Source organism: Pipistrellus kuhlii, unplaced genomic scaffold, assembly GCF_014108245.1.
Source record: "Pipistrellus kuhlii isolate mPipKuh1 unplaced genomic scaffold, mPipKuh1.p scaffold_m20_p_56, whole genome shotgun sequence".
In the NCBI taxonomy this organism is placed as follows: domain Eukaryota; kingdom Metazoa; phylum Chordata; class Mammalia; order Chiroptera; family Vespertilionidae; genus Pipistrellus; species Pipistrellus kuhlii.
In genome coordinates this window covers 1033767-1041313 of record NW_023425558.1, presented here as the reverse complement: position 1 = coordinate 1041313, position 7547 = coordinate 1033767, and the positions used below count along the sequence as shown (strand labels likewise).

At 57.5% G+C, this 7547-nt stretch overlaps 1 long non-coding RNA gene across 1 annotated transcript; it reads right to left on the bottom strand.

Annotated features, from left to right (window-relative positions):
* Positions 1 to 396: 396 nt before the first annotated feature.
* On the bottom strand, positions 397 to 5571 carry LOC118706944. The gene is made up of 2 exons (XR_004984154.1): positions 5472 to 5571; positions 397 to 437 (listed from the first exon to the last, which is right to left on the bottom strand). It is a non-coding gene; the product is annotated as an uncharacterized LOC118706944 (long non-coding RNA).
* Positions 5572 to 7547: the final 1976 nt, after the last annotated feature.

The window sequence follows — 7547 nt, the reverse complement described above, 5'->3', positions numbered from 1 at the left end:
CACTCACACAATGAGAGGGGCCAGGCTCTGCTTGGGACCCTGCCACTGCCGTGGGCACAGGAGCCAGGAGAGCAGGCCTGGTGGGCTCCTGAGGACCTGAGGTGGGCTGGGGAGCGGGGTGCAAAGGAAGCAGTGGTCCTGGACCCGGTACCCTCCAGGCCCCTGGGGCTGCCCTCTCCAGAGAAGCTGGGTCTCTGCTGGCTTTGGGGGGAGGGGCTTCCTTTTTTAAAATTAAATTTATTAATTAAGGTATTACATATGTGTCCTCATCCCCTCATTACCCCCCAATAACTCCCCCACACACACACACACTCATGCCCTCACCCCCTGTTGTCTGTGTCCATTGGTGATCTCGAAGGCAGCGCCCAGGGGAGCCATTAATGCAGTCCCACTCTCACCCACAGGGGGCGCCCCTGTTTTCCGTTCATTTTCTGGACCTGGAAGAGGACGGGAAAGGGCGGTCAATATAGCCTTTGGGGGAGGGGGTGCTCAGTGAACTCCACCTCCACAGCCACAGGCAGTTGGGGTGACAGCCCAGTTCCACACGGGGACCCCCGGGCTGGGCGATGGCGTCCCAGTGTGGGGAGGAGTGGTGACGGACGCACCATCCACACGTAAAAGGACCCTCTCTGGTACGGCTTCCTCTGGAGCCACAAAACGGTGAAGTGCAGCTGGTCTGGCTCTGGGGTCGGCCTCTGGGGCCGAGCGTGAGGGGAGAGCTGGTCAAGTTCAAGTTTAAAAAAACCTTCAATGATCAGAAAAGCGTGCCCATGCGCACCGAAGGCGGGGCCCACGCGTGCCAGCAGCAGCCAGGTGTGAAATGCATGGTGGCACGGTCACAGGGGCACACCCTCGGCGGTGGGGAAACAAGACTGCCGCAGCCCGCAACCAGGGGGATAAGGTTCGCTGTGATGCCGAGTGAAAGAAGCCAGACACCCGCTGAAATCGGTGTGGCTCAGTGGATAGAGCGTCGGCCTGCGGACTGTAGGTGTCCCAGGTTCGATTCCGGTCAAGGACATGAACCTTGGTTGCGGGCACATCCCCAGTAGGGGGTGTGCAGGAGGCAGCTGACGGATGATTCTCTCTCATCGATGTTTCTAACTCTCTATCCCTCTTCTTTCCTCTCTGTAAAAAAAAAATCAATAAAATATATTTTTAAAAAGAGAGTGTATGACCTCGCACAGTTATGATGTGTATGCTTTCCTGGGCGTGTGATTCACTTCAGTACAACTTACAGCCCTGGCGGCAGCTTGGTCGGTTAGAGCTCTGACTTGATGACCAAGGTTGCCATCCCCAGTCAGGGCACATGCAAGAATCAACCAATGAATGCATGATAAGTGGAACAACAAATCGGTGTTTCTCCCCTTTCTCTCTCCCCTTATCCCTTACTCTCACTCTGAAAATCAATCAATAAAAAAAATGCAACTTAGAAAAAACAAGGGATTCTGGTCCTTATGTGGCTCAGCAGCCCTGAGCCGCCTGACCTGCGACACCACCCCCCTCCTGCCTCAGGCCTCCTTGTGCTCCTGACAGCTGCCAAGCCTTTTCCTCCTCAGGGACTCTCCCTGGCTGGTCCCTCTGCAGGGAAAGCCTGTTCTCTCTTCTCGCCCAGACCGTTTCCTCCAGCTTCTGTGCACCACCCTGAGGAAACCAGCCCTCAGCACACGCTGTTTTCCTGCAGAGCACCAGCCGTCACCCGCCACTGCATGCGTGTGCAGTTCATTTTCTGCATTCACCACTGGACGAGTGACCACCAGCCCGAGGGACATTCACTATGTGCCCAGCGCGGTTCTAGCAGGTGCGAGGCCTTGAATCCTCGACCCCCCTGGGGAGATGCTAGTCTTAGTCCTGCTTGGTAATTAAGGCTCAGAAAGGCTCAAATGGGGCCCAGAAAGGTTACGTAACTGGCTTGTGGTCACAGAGCTGGGCAAGAGCAGAGCCAGGAATTGAATCCGTGCATCCTGGCTTCAGAATCCCTTCCTTTAATTCTACACTTGGACGGATCTTGTCTTTCTTGTCCCTGTGGTATGTCTGGGCCAGTGTTTGTTGTGTGGATAAATGGAGGAAAGGTTGAATGAAGTGCCAGTGGGAAGTGGGGGGAAGCGTGGATCGGAGAGTGGGTGGTGAGGAGACGGGGTAGGGTATGGTATCTGGAGTCCCAATCACAAGGTAACCAGGGACCTGACAGCAGGTGGATCAAGGTCATGGCCTTACCCATGTCTGCTGCTCTCCTGCTTTCTCTCTACCTATCTCCAGACGCTTCCTGAGCTCTCTGTTCAGGCTTTCCTGCCCCTGGCCCTCCTCTGCCTCCTTGTGAATATGATGCTTCTCTCCAGCTATGAGCTCCCTGGCCTTCCCAGCCAGGCCTCCCTCGCCTCTCCAACCCCTTTCCGCCCACCCCCGCCCCCGGGATCCAGAGCCCTCCTTGCCAGCCAGGGAGGAGGGAGCGACAAGACCCTGCTGTTCTCACGGGGTTCCTGGTCACACAGGGAGAGACTTTATGAAGATCAAAACGCCAGACACACAAAGGGATTCTGGTCCTGGAAGCCGGCGCCTGTCGGCATGCTTCACACACTCTCCATGTTCATCATCTCCTTTGAACCTCCGGGTTGAGAAACCCAAGTTCAAGAAAGCCTAAATCACGGGCCACCAGGAGCCCCCAAGACCTGGCCCCAAATCCTGAGCCCTCTCCCTCCACGGAGCCCGGAGCCCCCCTTTGTTCCCGATGGAGGCTCCCACCACCCCACGCCCGAGGGCCCCCACCCTGCTGACCTTACGCACCATGGGGAGGAGGGGCCCCGAGTACCTGTGAGCACAGCTCCTGGGAGAGCTGCCCGCTGGGATGCGGACAGCAGGATGCTGTGGGCCTAGGACCAGGATGGGGGGTGCCGATGGGGCAGCTGGGAAGGCAGGAGGTGCCAATGCTGCCCTGGGGGCAGGAACTAGTTCTCCCCACACCAGCCTGGCCTGCCTGCTTCCCGGTGGCCACTCCCCGCCCCAGCGGCCATCGAGACACCGGGGCTGCCTTCCTCGCCCGCAAAGGAGAGCCCTAGGTCAGAGGAAGCTGCCACTGGCCTTTGGGAGCCTGCAGCTCCGGATGCAGGGCAGAGGGGGTGCAGGGCAGAGGGGACGCAGGGCAGAGGGGGTGCAGGGCAGAGGGGACGCAGGGCAGAGGGCCCGGCTCCAGGGCAACCTGTCTGCCTGCCCCTTCCCTGCTGCTGGGTGTCAATGTGCCCGCCTGCCTCTGTGGCTCAGAGGCCCAGGGTTGGAGTGACTCTCCCCACCCCACTTCCGGCTCCATCCAGTTCTCCGGGTCCATGTTCACGGCCTGAGATGTCCTGTCCTTGCCTCCATCCCTGTCTTTGGCAATTTCAGCCTCCAGGCAATGTCCAATTTGGGCGTGTGAGGCCACAGCAGCCTGTGGGGGTCAGGACAGGACACCTAAGTCCATTCGTGACCTCAGACTCAGCCTTGTTGCTGCCTCTCTTTAAGTCAAAACAGCCGTAGGGTCAGCCCCCATTTCCTCCCTCCCCCCTCCCCCCCCCTCCCCCCTGCCCGCTAATCCTCGCCATCATCCTTTATCCTGGACCTCACCCACAAGACCCCAGCCTCCACCACGTCCCAGCTGCCAGGAGCCATGCCTTGCCCACAGCCAGGCCCCAGGGCCCAGGCAGAAGCCAGCCTGGCAGGGCCCCGCCCCCAGCTTCTCTGGTGCTGTGGGAGGCAGAGAAGCCAGGCTGGTTCCTGTGGGGCACCTGTTTCCTCCACTCCAGCCCCCAGCCCCCAGGCCCCTGCTCTGGGCACAGAGTTTAGCCATCTAGTCACTGAGTGAACCAGACTCTTCTCTTGCAGCCAGCGTTTTCTGAGGGCGCGTGGAGGTGAAGGAGAGGCCGTCCTGATCCCTGGCTGAGGGCAGGGATGGTGCCGGGGTTGGATTCTGCCCGCAGATATCCAAGTCCTAATCCTCAGGCTTGTGCACGCCGCCTGATTTGGAAATAGGTCTTCGCAGAAGTTACGTAATTAAGGATCTCTAGGTGAGGTCACCTGGGACTGAGAGTGGGCCCTGAATCCCAGGACGGGCGTCTTTGTAAGAGAAAGGGGAGGCCCTGGCTGGTATAGCTCCGTTGGTTGGGCATTGGCCCGTGCACCGCAAGGCTGCTAGTTCGATTCCTGGTCAGAACCTATGCCAGGGCTGCGGGCTCCGTCCCTGGTGGGGGGCGGGCAGGAGGCAGCCTAGGGATGCTTTGCTCCCCATCGATGTTTCTCTCTTCTAAGATTCAATAAAAAAAAAAATTTTTTTAAAAGAGAGAGATCACAGATATAGAGACCCGAGGGGAAGAAGGCCACGGGGAGGAGAGGCAGGGACTGGAATGAGGAGGCGCCAGGCCCCCGGATGCCCAAGGTGGCCAGTTGCCGCCAGCAGCTGAGAGAGGCCTGAGATTCCACCTCAGCCTCGTCTGGAGGAAACCATGCTGCTTACACCGTGACCTCGGACTCCTGGCCTCCAGACCTGTGAGAGGATCAATGTCTGTTGTTCTAAGCTGCCAGGTTGGTGGCCATTTGTTGCCGCAGCCCAGGAGCTAAGACAGATGTCCGGAGCCTCTGCCAGAGGCGCTGAGCAGAGTGCCACGCGGCCGGAGGCACAGGGGCCCTGGCCTGGGGGTCATACTTCCTGGGCCTGTACCCTCGCCCAGAGGAGATAAGGGCGCGGTGGGACCTCATAGGTGAGGGTCTAAGGCAGGACCACTTGGCGTGTTGAGTGCCCAGTTGGCTGGCAGGGCCTCAGCCCAGGGAGAGGGGTTGTGGGCAGGAGCCTAGAAGGGTGGATGGAATGGGCCCAAGGGCTGAAGGCTGTCAATGCCAGGGTTGGAGCAAAGAGAAGGGGGTAGAAATGGGGCAGTTCAGGGAGGCCTCGGAGACGCTTCAGGGAGGCAGACCCCCTCCCCCCCAATTGGGTGCACCCTTAGAGGTAATGAGCTCCCCACCAAGGGAGGTGGGTAAACAAGAGTGCTGACAGAGACCACAGCCCCAGATTCAAGCCGTGATGGCTGGTCCCTAAGACCCTCTCTATCCTGAGACCCTCCATGTTGCCTGGCTGGGCCCCGCTCCTCAGCAGCCAGCGCTGGCCTTCCCCCTTTCCCACTCTGGGGCTCAATCATACAGAATTACTCTGACTCAAGCCACCCACAGCCCCTTTCCCGCCGGACCCGGAGCCTGTCAGACGTGGTGCCATCCCTCGAGGCCCGGAGCTCAGGACAGCAGGTCCATTCTTGCCTCTTTCCCCGGAGGAAAGGCTGACCCTCCTGGACTTCCAAACCCCAAAATGTCTCCCAGTGCCTCCCCCCTCGGGAGAACAATCCGTGCCGCTCTGAGTGTGTGCGAACCCCATGCTGAGCTTCTCCATCCATTAAGCTCTACCAAGTGGGTTAAGAGCAGCAAAGTCACTGTGTGACCCTGGGCCAGTTCCTCACCTTCTCTGTGCTTCCGTTTCCTCACACGGCAAGCCAGAGCTCTTTAGAGACAGCCCAGGACCCGCCTCCACCTCAGGTTGGCAAGAGCCTGCAATGTCTGATACCGGGGGAAATTATTATTGCCTTCAACATAGGAAAGGAAAAGAAAATATAAGGTAATATCTGACCATGCACAGTTATTTTGTCTACTAGTCAGCTGCTTCTCAGCAAAGCGTGATAAAGAATTCTATTTTGCTGAAACCGGTTTGGCTCAGTGGATAGAGCGTCGGCCTGCGGACTGAAAGGTCCCTGGTTCAATTCCCGTCAAGGGCATGTACCTTGGTTGTGGGCACATCCCCAGTAGGCAGCTGATTGATGTTTCTCTCTCACTGATGTTTCTAGCTTTCTATCCCTCTCTCTTCCTCTCTGTGAAAACTCAATAAAATATATATTTTTTTAAATGCCAAAACTGGTTTGACTCAGTAGATAGAACGTCGGCCTGCAGACTGAAAGGTCCCTGGTTCGATTCCAGTCAAGGGCATGTACCTTGGTGGCAGGCACATCCCCAGTAGGGGGTGTGCAAGAGGCAGCTGATCGATGATTCTCTCTCATCGACGTTTCTAACTCTCTATCCCTCTCTCTTCCTCTCTGTAAAAAATCAATAAAATATATATACTTTTAAAAAGAATTCTATGTATTTACTGTACAACGTGGACTAATTTCTGTGGAGTGTCAGGGGACAAGGCCTTCGGTAGTAGAAGGGAACTGGGGGCCCAGGAGAGTCTTAAATGGCCCTCACAACCTTTCCCCTCTTTCCCAGACCTGGAATTCGCTGGGCTTAGTCTGTTCCGGGACGTGCGATCACAAAGGTGTGAGCCCCATTGCCGACAGGTCCCTGTTCACAGAGGGCAGGAGAGCCACAGGAATACATCTCTGCACCCTCCCCAGACCGCGAGCCACCTCGGAGGCGGCTCTCCCTCTGGGCACCCGGGTGGCCCTCCTTCAGGGCACCCAGGGGAGGTGTCAGGACCTGTGGGCGCAGGCAGGATGCACGGCAGCCACAGGAAGCATTTGGAGGTGGTGGCAGGTGTCGCCAGCAGGGAGCTGGGCAGGCAGCTGACGCAGCCGGAACAATCATAGCACGACGGAGGAGCATGAGCTCAGGGCTTGGCCAGCAGCCTGAGAAGGGCGGGGGGACCAGCGGGTCGGTGGGGCTGGAAATGCCCACTGCCAGTTCAATCCCAATGCCGGCTGTCTGGACACCCCTCCCCCGCCTGGCTCTAACCTGTCCTGCCCACCCCTCCGGCCCGCACCTCAGAGCCGGAGCCTGGTGTTGGCCAGGTTGCTAGCTCCAGAAACACGCCATGCCCTCCCCCTCACGGGAGCCCAGGATAGAGCTGTCACGGATGTGTCCACGGGGGAGGCATGAATGAGGGAAGATTCTTCTTCGGGGTAATTCTTAGGACTCTTCTATTTCTTCCTCTCGCTGGGAGGTGGCGAAGCAGTTTCTCTAAATGTCTCTCTCGGTGAGCCAGCAATCACAGGTCAGATATTTCCACTGTTTTCTCACCTGGCACTCAGCCTCTCATCTACCCTTCCCCATCTGCCAGGCCGCACACTTTGAGCTTCAGACACCTGCCCTTCTGATGATTCCCCAGCCCACCCCGCTCTTTCTCAGCTCTGAGCTTTTCCTCGATGCAGTTCCCTTTGTTCGGAATGTCCTCTCTCTGCTTCTCTCCATGCACACTCCTCTTCATCCTTCAAAACCCTCTCTTGTGAAGCCCTCCATCATTGCTCCACCAAGTCAGTCACCCTCCTCTCCCACAGTCCAGGGACCCTCCCTCTAGTCCATCCCGTACACCACAGTGTGTGCCCTGGAATTATTTGTTTCTGTGCTGTCCCTACTGGGTGCTGGCCAATTGAAGAGTATAGACACCAAGCCTTATTTTTTAAAATATATTTTATTGATTTTTTTACAGAGAGGAAAGGAGAAGGATAGAGAGCTAGAAACATCAATGAGAGAGAAACATCAAACAGCCGCCTCCTGCACACCCCTATCGGGGATGTGCCTGCAACCAATGCACATGCCCTTGACTG